The 12,337-nt window shown below is 41.6% G+C and overlaps 1 long non-coding RNA gene across 1 annotated transcript; it reads right to left on the reverse strand.

The window, feature by feature from the left end:
- Positions 1–2,477: 2,477 nt before the first annotated feature.
- On the reverse strand, positions 2,478–3,398 carry LOC138510899 (uncharacterized). The gene is made up of 2 exons (XR_011280452.1): positions 3,269–3,398; positions 2,478–2,824 (listed from the first exon to the last, which is right to left on the reverse strand). It is a non-coding gene; the product is annotated as an uncharacterized lncRNA (long non-coding RNA).
- Between the last annotated feature and the right edge of the window lie 8,939 nt (positions 3,399–12,337).

Below are 12,337 nucleotides of genomic sequence, written 5' to 3' on the forward strand. Positions count from 1 at the left end.
GCCCCTTTTCTCCATTTCATTGTCATTGGAAGGCCTTTCGCCGGAGTGTGCAGTTGATTTGTTTTTAGTATGCGCTGGTTTAACTATGGCTTGCCTGGACTCCCAGGTCCTTAGATTAGTGTCTTATTCAGTTAAGTCATAGCCCAGGATAAAGAAACTCTCTATCTCTTGGATGATCAGCAGGTGCACTACCAACGAAGGGACGTGCAGGAACACGTTGTTCAGTTTTCCTTTTGTTCCAAATTCCACAAATTTTATGTCCTCTGTTCTTATCACTCTTAGAGGAGGGATACACTGAAATAAGGCCATTACATTCCTTCTATTTAAGATTACTTTGCTTGAGTTTTCTATAGGCTTCAACTGAAAGTTTCTATCACTCTTTGCTTTCTCCTTGTATGTAAGCCTGTTAACTTCATTTACTTTGTCTCTTGAGTTTGTACGTGTGTGGTGTTTTAAGTCTCTCTTTATATCGGTTTTATTTCTTTGCCGAGATTCTTCATCGTGGACCAAACTAAGCCTTTCCTCTCTTTGAGGCAGAGTACTATTCTTCTTGACCCTCACAGGTTCTTTGCAGTGATCCCCGCTTTCTGTGTTAGTGGTTTCCTGATTATTGGAGACTTCAAAGGCCCAGTTCTTTTTGTGGATTATGTCTGGCACGATCCCGTGATGGAGAAGAACTGTCTTGTTTCTCCTATCAGCAATAGATAAGAAGGGTGGAGAGGAGGGACTCTGATTCTCCTTGTTTATGTCATAAAACGGTTCTTGTCGTGGCTTCTTCTCGACTTCTTGATGATGGCAAGTTGGCTCCTGGTCTGCAGTTGAATGAGTAGATAAATCCATCAAGTCCATAGAATCGTTTTCCACTAATTCTACCTCCAAAGGTTCTAGTAGTTGTTTTTGAGTTGAGTCAACATATACAGTGTTGGGCACTGAAATGGGAAGCTGTTTTTTGGAATTCTTCGTTTGTGCTAAAACTGCAAGAGCCCTTTCGTCTTCACTTTCTTCCTGCTGGGCTTCTGCTGCAATATTAGGAATTGGACTTTCGCCAAAGGTTACAATTCTTCCTAGAGGACCCTTTGTATTTGTTTGTGGCTTGAAAACCGGGTAGATGGACTTATTAGTGTGTTTTTGGTCCTGTAGTGGACATGGGAGCACTTTCTGGAGCTCATCACCTTTGGATATCCCCTTTACTTTCAGTACTATGCAGCCATTTGAGCCTTTTTTCTTGGAATTTTGTAGGTCTGGCTCACCTTCTTTAACCTCAATTTTCCTCTTTTCCCTAGACTGGATTGATCTCTGTGTTTGAGCTCTGCTTGATTTTACTGCTTCTTCGTTGTGTTTGTTTAACTTATTCAGTTCTTCTTTATTCGTGACATTCCGGGTTGAGGTCTCTGTTACACTCGTCTCGATTGTCTCTGTTGTTTGAGTTGATTTGGATAAAGTGGTTGGATTTTCTCTTTCCGCACTTTGATTCTTTGTTAATGGTTTGTTAATATTTGTGTTTTGGATAGTTTCTTTTCCAACAAAGTCTTTTTGACTTTCACAAGCCTTAATATAACCCTCTAGGTAAATCATTTTTGTGTAGATCATAGTAATGAGTGATGAGTGGTCCTTGAGGGTATCGTTGATCCCTTTTTATAATTTAGCAAAGGTGCATCATATCAGGTTTCTTTTTGAAAGACTCCTGCTCCGATTGTTCTGACATTCTCAGCGATGAACGCCTGTTTGGCAATGAATGCAGTGATTTATTAAGCTCATCTAGATTACTTGCCGTTCTAGACACAAGCTTACTAGGGTCATTGGCCACAGGCAATATGTCTCTAATTGGCTGCAAGTTAATGTGACCTGATCCGTAGAATGAGTCCTCCATAATTGGGTTTACTTGTGCTTCTTGGGGCTGTGCTGGACCAATATCGGCTGAGGGCTCTAAGGCAGATAGTTTGATTATATTAAATTCCCCTGAGGCCTTATTGGCTCTTTGGTTAGTTGGTGATATAATAAGCAAGGCCCTGTTTCCGTTCACCGGAGGTTCAGTCAAAGGGTGGTTTCGTGAAGGTAGTTTTTCTGTGTTTATATCTATTGTTAATGTTTCGCCAGTCACCTCTGGAATTTGAGTCTTGTTGGTCTGTGCTAGACCTCCTAATGGATTCCTAAGACTTAATTCTTTGTTAGGTTCCAGTTGGCTTGGAATCTCTGAGTTTTGATGTTTAAACAAATCAATGTTAAGAGTGTTACTCGATTTGTTCTGCTGTAGGTTTGTACCTGGGTGTTTTAAGTAATGGGTAATCCCTCTTTTTTGATAACGGGGGGTCTGATCTGAAGGAAGGGACAATCTTTAGAGAAAACAAGTGAGAATCAGATCGACTACCCCTCTCTTTTAGTCTTGTATGGAACTTAGGAGAGAGTATCAGGAAACCTAACTGTATCAATGATTAGGAAATCGCCAGCGGAGAAAAAATTGCACTGAACAATTCAAATTGTAACAAGGGTTCTGTCTCTTTAATAGTCATAAAACGTTTTTAAAAAACCAACATTTGTGAAATAACACTCAATCATACCACTCATTCTACATACATCTCATCTAACAGGGGAATTCTAAAGTGAATCTAAATCTTTATAGACATAACATTGCTATTTGAAATGTGCATTTGTGACAGAGGAAAAAACCATTTGTTTTTCCTAGAACAGTCGACATATGTTTCGGCCCGTTGTGATGTACCACTTTTGTCAACGGTGGTCATCCAAATAAATGTAAGGCCATCTTCAGGACGCCAATTGCTTTGTAGTTGATCAATCTTGATCCCCATTTAGTACATACACACATCTGCAAAATAATTTTTCATATATCAATGTAAATATATTCATCTTATATAAGACTTTGCTGTAAAACATTTGTTTTTGTAAAATGAAAACGACAGACCAAGGTGCATATCTCCCTAAAAACTCAATTTAAGAGCGATGGCTAGTTGTATATTGTGCTGAACCTACCTTTACCCCACTAAGACCATCTTAAGCTATTTAGACTATTGAGAAAAAAAATACAGTCAAACGGTGTCTCTATACTGTACTACTACTTTCGTCTTGGGTTGGTGTCACTTAATGGGACCCTGTGATCTAAATTCTTTTTAGACCATTTGCCAGATTTCGAAATATATTGAATACACTTACAACTACTTTCGTATTGGGTTGATGTCACTTAATGAGACCCTGTGATCTAAATTCTCTTTAAACAATTTGCGAAATTACAAAATATTTTGAATAAACTTACATGTACACGTTCTATGTGACTGGAATTCTTCGTTTGTCTCGCTTGTCTGAGCTGGTTGTATTTGAATCTTCAAGCGCAGGTGTGTTTGGATTGCGCTCTATGATGCTGGTACCTAAAATTAATTAAAGGAACTCTTTAGAGAAAGCGCCTATGGATAATTTTGTATCGCTATTTAGATATATTACAGTTCGTCACTGGCCTCTTTTAATAGAGTGAAAAAAAGGGTAATGACTTACAAATTAGCATCCGCTGTTGATGGTTGTTAATGCCTTAGTGGAAAGTTGCCGGATGTCTTCTAGTAGTTTAAGGTGGACTGAAGGGCTGTGAGTAGATTAGTTACCTGTGGTAAAAAACACCGAAGCTAAGTTAGCCCGAAAGCACTTCAATGTGTGAAAAAACAATTGTACGAATGTTCGTAAATTAGAAGCTCTATTGAGGCTGAGAGGCACGCAAACATTGCAAGTGTCTTTATTATTGTTTTGAAATTCATTGTTGCCACAACCCATCGGTTTTTATGCCGTTGGTATTAAGTGTGCCCTGAAGCTGTTTGCTAGCCAACATATTATTGGATGCATTCTAATGCGAAAAAAGGACTCATTGGTTTCGTTGTTTTAAATCTGTGTAAGCCTATTGGTTAGTTACACTCCTGGAGGTATAAAAGACAGGAAAGGCAGGCAAAAGATATTTTCCTGTTACAATCACTCGGATCGAAAGGCTATTTGCCTTTAGAGATCGAACAGAAAGGGCGCATATTTTACCTCTATTAGCTCTTTAGTCCTCGGCAGGCATTCGCTCGCTGGCTGACTTGTCACGGGCTTCGGTAACAAAGCTTGAAGTGAAATTGAGTCTAATTTATATACGGTCACATGATCTACAGTTGTCGACACGTGATCGCCAGTCTATTGTTGCACGCTTAAAGGATGATGGAACTGGTAGTTTAGAACGCTACCGTGATCACAATATAATTGTTAGGTGTTACTGTTCTATATATTGCAAAGTGGTCTTTACTTGGGTTTGTTTGATCTAAGTGTGTAAGTACGACTCGCGCGGTAGTAAAGATACTGTTGAAAGCCTAAATATATATATATATTTGTTTGACGTAATTAGTGTTCTGTGATAATAGCGCGGGGGTCATGACCCTTGGGTTCGAGGAACCGCGTCTCTGTGTACCTTAAAGAAGTGTGTTCCATTCTATGCCGATATTAAGGCCATGTTTCACAGTATCAAGATTATATATCCATTTCTGCTCGCATCTGGACAGGTTAAGGTCCATGTTGCCGCCCCTGGGGGATGGTTGGATCACTTGAATTACACACCAAAGTAATTCTGTATATTTGTGTTGTTTGAGGACATAATGTGCCACCAAAGGTTTGTTGTCTAATTTGTTTCGAATACAGCATTTGTGTTCGCAAATTCTTTGGCGTACCTGTCGTTTGGTTTTGCCTATGTAAACTAAATCACATGGACATTTAATAGCGTACACTGCCCATTTGGTGAGGCAGTTGGTAAAAGTCTTCAAATGGATGGTGGTATTACATAGTTGAATGCTTTTCATTGTCATGGTCTGTGCACATACAGAGCAATTGCCGCAACGATGATGACCTATCACCGGTGGTAAGCCCCACAATTGGGTTTGGGTGGTATTTGCCTTTGGGGGTCTCGGATATGTGTGGACTATAAGATCTTTTATGTTACGTTGCCTTTTAAATGCAAAACGGGGCATAGAGGGACTAAAATCCTCTGTTTTAATCATGTGCCAGTGTCTTTTAACGATTTTTCTGAGATGGCTGCTAATCGGGCTATATGTGCTGACACATGTGATTTTGTCTTCTTTATTGCGTTGAATGGGTTCTAGACATGTGGTTCTATTCATGTGTAGTGCTCTTTTGTATGCCTGCTGCACAGTTTTTTTCGGGTAGCCTCTATCTTGTAGCCTTTTCTTTAGTGATTTTCCATGTTGTTTATACATCTCTATTTGTGTACAGTTTCTGCGTATACGCAGAAATTGCCCATATGGCAGGCCTTCTTTCAAACCCAATGGGTGAAAGCTTTGGTAATTCAGCAAAGTGTTTTTATCTGTCGGTTTTCTGTATAGACTGGTTGCTATGTCTCCTGTGTTTGTCTTTTGTATTTGAAGATCTAGGAAAGGAATGGTATATAAATCTGTGTGAATGGTGAACTGTATGTTGGGGTTTTGAGTGTTCAACCATTTATGAAAGAGTGCCAAATTGTCTGGCGTGTCTCTCCATATCATATAGACATCATCTATATATCGTAACCATGTTATGATTGATTTTGAGTAAGGATTTGCTAGATCGAAAATGGAGTGATGTTCCAAGTCGTCCATATATAAATTGGCCAAGTCTGGGGCGAAAGTTGCTCCCATGCTTGTGCCTTTGAGTTGATTGTAATAACGTCCGTTATATAAAAAGAAGTTTTCAGTGAGCGCTAATCTAATGCATTCTAATATGAATGCTGTTGGGACGCTGTCAAGTGTTCTAGTGCGTCTATTTAAATACTTAGCCATCACTCTTAAACAATCGTTTTGTGGGATGCTGGTATATAAGCTAACCACATCTAGAGTAACCAAGATATCTGTTGGATTTACATGGAACATTTCCAAAGTCTTAAGCATGCTGGTGGTGTCTTTCACATATGACTTCATTTGAGACACAAAAGGTCTCAAAAACCAATCTGCATAGATAGAAAGGGGCTCAAGAATGGAATTGATGGCCGCTACGATTGGTCTACCTGGAGGTGTTTTGTCGTTCTTATGAATTTTAGGTAAGATATAAAAAGCCGGGGTGGTAGGGTGTAGATTGACTAGAAAATCTTTCTCTTCCGGATCTATCCATCCCTCTTCCGTCGCATGTTTCATTAGACTGGCTATTTCATCTTGCAGCCTTGGTGTAGGGTCTTGTGCCAGTTCCCTGTACGAAGTATTGTCATTCAGATGTTTCATGACTTCTGTTTCATAAGCGTCTTTGCCCCATAGGACTATTCCGCCCCCCTTATCTGCTGGCTTGATTACGAAAGAATCATTTAGCTGTAGAGATTTGAGGGCTTCTCTTTCTGATTTTGTGAGATTATCTCTGGAATTGTTTTTGGTGTTAATAATTGTTTCATGGGAAATCCTTTGTTCGAAAGCCACTATAGCTGGACTGACCATTGTGTTGGTTGGAGTGAATTTTGAAGGAGGTTTTAAACCTGTAGTTGTTGGTTCTTTTCTAATGGACGTGGGATTCCGAAAAAAATACTTAAGGCGTATTTTTCTGTAAAATTGTTGCAGTTCGTACCTGGCCAGGCGAAAGCTGACAGACAAACTAGGGTTAAGTCGGCTCCTTGTAATATTTCCACGTCCGATAGTTCTCCGAGGGCGATGTGCTTTCATCTTTTTTTTTTTTGGAAATGAAATTATGAAGAGCTGAGTCATCTGAATGCGTCCTTGATTTATAAGTTAATTTCTTGAAGATTCTCAGCCGTTTGTCATTGTTCTCCGTTTGACTAAAGGTTTTTTCTTTTTTCTTCAAAAGTACCGGCAGGGAACCCTGCACTTTCCCTTTTTTTGTCAATTTAGTAGTTTTCTTTGTCAAGCTTTATTTTTGATATTGCCCATCTGTTTTCTTCCAAGGTTTGTTGTTTTTCGGTTAAGTTGAGGGATTTCCATATCCGTTGAATTTAAGCAGTTTCCTGGCTCAGTGATAACGTCTAGGAGTTCTGTGTGATCAAATGTGTTATTTAAGGAGTTCAAGGAATCCTTCGGCTGCTCCGAATTACTCATTAAATCAACGTACTGTGTGTCCTCTTCCGCATGGGTACGGATCAAATTCTCGGTGGCTTTTGATGATGGAGGTGGATGAATGTCAATAGTCACGTGTAATTTTTTTGTATTTGATGGAACCTCCCCCACCAGTAGGGGAGGTCAGCCCCCCCTAGGTACTTCCATCTCTAAAGTGGAAGGGGGGATGACCCTCGGTTGGGCATGACCGACCTCCTTTGCCAGTAACTGGCCAGCTATCATGAGTTTCGGAGTATTCGAAGCGATTTTGTCACAGGGAGCCTTCATCTGCTGGGTGGCTAAATTTAACCCGTCGGGCACGGGGGGGTTGTGGCGGATCTTGCGATATAGATCTAAAAGGATCCCCCTCCTCTCGATGTCTCGGTGAGGACCCATTCTTTTCTCCACAGGGTTCTAAGGTATCCCAGATTAGACCTGTCTCACCCCCATGGTCACAGGCCTGAGTGACCGGCTTGACTTCCAACCGCAGTGCCTTATTTTGGTCCTGCAAGACCTCACCCACCGATGGTAACGGAGTGCATATTGTCACTAAGCTTGGTGGGTCTGAGTGGTCTATCTCAGATTGTGAGGATACATTTTGTAGTAGAATGTTAGTTGTAGAGTTATTAGAAAGTTTGGAGGTGACTGTCTTACCTCCTGGTTTGAAGAGGGATGCTGGTTTCAGTGGACTGCGATGCTCCAGTCCATTGTTAGAGTCTCCTTGTTGCCGTTTACTCCTCAGTATCCGCCCTTCCTATTCTATAGTCTTCCACGTCATCACTACCTGCCATTGCCCCCCAAATTGGCGGTTGGGTATTTGAAAGTTAAGTACTAGGGAGAGTGGCAGCCCGTTCCAGCCGTAAACAGCAGTCATCAGCGCGCCCTTTACTCCACGCGGGCTTCACGCCGCAAGGGTCGCGCCGACCTGCTTTTGAACTCCACTTCCAGGGAGAGTGTCACTGGAGTCACATGACAGATGTCACATGGGCGTTCGAGTACACAGCCCGCTTGCGTCAACTGCTGTCAGCTCCAGCTGACAGTCTTACGCGAATAGGAGCGGGTCGGTATTCCTGATGATGGTAAGTTTTCAAATGCAATTTTCTTCAGAGAGAAAGAAGAAGTCTCAGCAGTAGCTGCAGTGGGCTTTCAGCAGCGACACTAGTAAGCTATTCTTCCAGCCGAACAGCAGTCAACAGCGCGCCCTTTACTACACGCGGGCTTTACACAGTATTATGTACTGGCATTTTGGAGTTTTAGCAGCAAAATAAATGTCATTTAGAGGCACATTTTTAGAATTTCGTTTGCAAAGCGCTGCTTCTCCCTCTGTTCTCCATGTTTACTTATCATGGAGTCCACTGGCACTTTTTCTGCATCATGTGCTCTGTTCCATCACACATGAACCATGGGTGGCAGGTTGTGCAGCCATCTTTTTGTGTGTTGAAACACGGTTTTGAAGGTTTTGGCGCGCACAAAGGGTTTTGCCGCCATTTTGCTGTTTCTCGCAAGATAGTTAGCAGAGTGATGCCAAATAGTATAGCAGAGTGGGCCAACACATCCCACAGAATGCCCTTCCCAGGATGAAGCTCTGGCTTTTCTCTTTCAGCTAATCAAGCGAGGTAGTACCTTTGTAATTTCATATTCAGTAATAAAACTCCCTGACCTTCTAATCATAGGAGTTTTCATAATCTGAAGTACTCACAATGTCCCTTTTAGCCTCTCAGGACATGCTGGTCTCGCCCCCTTCCCTTCTGAGTGTTGGTAGTTCAGTAAAGGTTGCAGTAATGGGAACATGTTTGCTGGAGTGATGTTAACGGATATTCTGTATGGTAGAGATGAATACTCATCAGGATCACACAAGGGCTGGCCTTTTGTATCAGTTTGGCTAAACCTGGGTAAGTCCATCTGCCTCATGTTTCCCTGTTCTTCATCGTTGGTATGCATGAGGTCAGTTTCCATTTGTACCTGGGAGGTTGTAGATGACTGGCCTGAGGCCCCTGATGGGGGGGTGTCTCACCTTGATCAGTGGGCATTGACCCATATCCTGATTGGTGAGGGTGCCTTAGAGTCTGTTTATATTTTTCAATTTCATTTGTCAAACTCTCACACCTGTACCTCTCTTTCCCTATTTCCAGTTGGTATTCAGAGAGCTGAATTTTAATTCTGTCACCAAGGCCCGATTAGTCTCAAGCACCCTGCTCTGCGCTCCCAACTGATGTTTTATTTGCTGCACCTCATGCTGAAGTGATTCATTCTCCTTCTGTGAGCCTTTTAGGCTGTGTACATATTCAAGGCTAATATTTTCCTCTTGCACATACCTACAATTTGCTTCCTTATATAGTTCAGCTTGTATGCGTCTCATATTTATTTATTTTTTAAATGTATTTATTTATTTTGCCATTTTAGACCAGAAGCCAATGGGCGATCCGTCTGGCAGACAAAATGTGCTCCTCTTTGGGAATGTTCAGGGTAGGTCTTAAGGCATTGTTTTGTATTACTTGGAGCTTTTTGATATTGCACACGGTTGAGCCTGCAAAGAAAGAGTTGCAATAGTAGATCCTGGATAAGATTAACAATCTAGCTAGTGTGATGCAGCTCTCAGGAGTTAGGAAGGGTCTGCAGGCATTGATGAGCTTGACCGTGTATGCTGCCGCAGAGGCGATTGCATTCACTTGTCTTGTGAGGTATAGCAAAGAGTCAAGATATATTGTTTTTACTGATTTTGAGCCTAGAATAGAGTTTCCGTCTATGGTGAAGGTTTGTATTCATCTTTTAGTTTGCTGAGGCGTGATTGAGTTCCAACAAGGAGTAACTCTGTTTTTTCATCATTAAGACATAGACCATGATGAGCCATCCGGTTTGGATTGTTTGGTATATTTGGTTTAGTGCCATGCAATCAGTGTTATAATTACCCATGATGGGAATGAGAATTTGGGTGTTGTCTGCATATTTGGCACAGGAGACGCCCAATGTGATGAGTGGCTTAGTGAAGATATAATACAGAGTTGGGGAGATGCAGAAGCCTTGTGGGACCCCACAGGTGACTAGGACAGGGGGGGCTGCAGCAGTATTAGAGAAGACCCTCATTGTGCGGTTTGAGAGGAAGAACTGTATCCAAGTTATGGCTTCAGGAGAGATGCGGGCTGCTAATGAGAGAAGTTGGCATATGATTTTGTGGTCAACTAAGTCAAATGCTGCTGAGAGATCTAGTAGGAGGAGGATTCCAGCTGTCTAAGATTTCATCCATTTGGATTTCTAAGTCTAGGAGTGCTTTTTCAGTTCCATGACCAGGGCAGTAGCCAGATTGGTGCAGGCCAAGCAGATTGTGTGTTTCCAGGTAATTCTGGATTTGCAGATATGCTGCTCTATCCAGTATTTTGAGTAGGAAGGGCACTGTCATGATGGGGCAGTAGTTAGTTGGGATGTTAGCGTCTAATGTTGGTGTTTTTAGTAGTGGAAGTACCCAGGCATCTTTGAGGTTAGTGGGGATGTCGCCTGAGGAGGAGGAATTGTTAAGAAGTAATTCAGTGAAAGGGGTGAGTTCAGACGCATGTAAATTCATGTTACATACATTTCTTGAGAGGGAAGCTGGTGCAATTAGCGAGGTTGTACTTGGTAGGTTTTTTCTGAGAATAGAGAACAAGATAATATTATGGTCAGACCAAGGGCATGAAGTGTTTGTTATGATGTTGGTGTTACAGTTCATGTCGACCAGCCAGTCTAACGTACAATGTTTGAGGTGATGTGGTGGGTAAGGCCCAATGATACCATAGAGTTGGCTATGGTCAGTGCATTATTGTCTGCAGGCTCGTTGAGGCTTAGATTTATGTCGCCCAGAAGGATTATCCTAGAGGGGGGGCTTAGTGTTGTTGGAGAAGAGATTGGCAATGTCTTCCTCAAAGGAGAACAAGGGGCTATGGGGTCTGTAGATGGTGTGGATCATTAGTGTGATGTTGTTGAACATGCTCTAATAGCTCATTATTTTCTTCTCTAATTTTGGTAATTTCCTGAGAACCTGACTGTTCCTTTTCTGCATCCACTTTCAACCTGAATGCATCTTGGTCTTTGGCCAGTTGCAAATTCCGTATTTACATTCTACCACATTTCATCAGACTCCTTTTTTGAGTCCATCTCTTTAATGATGAACTGACTATTTTCCCTTTCCAATGTCTTGATGTTTTGCTTGAGAGCCACAATATCATCTAATAACCCTCTATTATAACGAGACTCAATTCAATTGGGAATTCAGGTGATTTACAGTGTCTGCACCCTCAGTGCATGCATTATGGAGTTCAGAAAACTCCATCTCACTCTCTGCACTGGCTTGCAGTTGTGTTTTCAGCTCATCCTGTAGTTACTCAATGAGCCTTTCTTAATGTAACCCAAAACATTCACTCTGCTGCACTTTATCTCCAAGCTGTGTGAGTTCTTTCTGAGCCTGTTTCCAGGCCTCAGTCTGCTTCTTCACACCATACTCTTTATTCTGCAATCTTTCATCAGGTAATTGAACATGAAAATATAAGTGAGCTGTGAGTTGAGTAATTTGGATCAGATCCTCACAAGCATTCTGAGTCATGTAAAATGCCACTAATGCTTTGTGCAAAATTCCACGTTAAAGCTAAATATCGCCAGAGGTAACCTCCTGCACAATTCTGGTTTGCTAGCTCTCGGCTTCACTCTCACTCGAATGAATAGCTTAGCCAGGAAATGCTTCCTGGCATCCCACACTTCTATGGTAGTCATAGGGCCAGGGGAAAAATCACCCTCGGTTGCTGCTTGATTACCACACACAATACAAATCAAAATTCTAACCAATCTACTTTTTGCTTTAGTACTCTACATAATCTTTTTTTTTCAACACCTATGGACTTCCCTTGAACTCAGGGGTCAAGTGTTATGGGGGTCCTTTAACATGGCAGAGTGACCTTCTATCTACCTCAATGCAGTTACACCAACATGAATATCCTGTCACCAATGCACTTGTCATGAGTCAAAGATAATGAGCCACATCTCAGCACATGAGCCCCTACTTTGTAGCGTTGTATTGAGAGACCACCCTTAACCTGGGGAGCTCCTCCCCCAATCAAGGAGCTCTACAACAATTTGTGTAAGTTTTTGTTGTCACTGGCCCTATTGAAGACTCTTATAGAGCCACATAGATCTCCCCCAATCCTCCACCCCATGCCAACAATGGCCCAAGAACCAGGTCTGGGTATAGAAAGAATACATATTTATTTAAATAATAAGTTGATTTAATAACACAAAACACCTTCTTTGTGGTACACAACAAACCT

Source organism: Ambystoma mexicanum, chromosome 6p (genome assembly GCF_040938575.1).
Source record: "Ambystoma mexicanum isolate Mex_15411 chromosome 6p, UKY_AmexF1_1, whole genome shotgun sequence".
NCBI lineage: Eukaryota > Metazoa > Chordata > Amphibia > Caudata > Ambystomatidae > Ambystoma > Ambystoma mexicanum.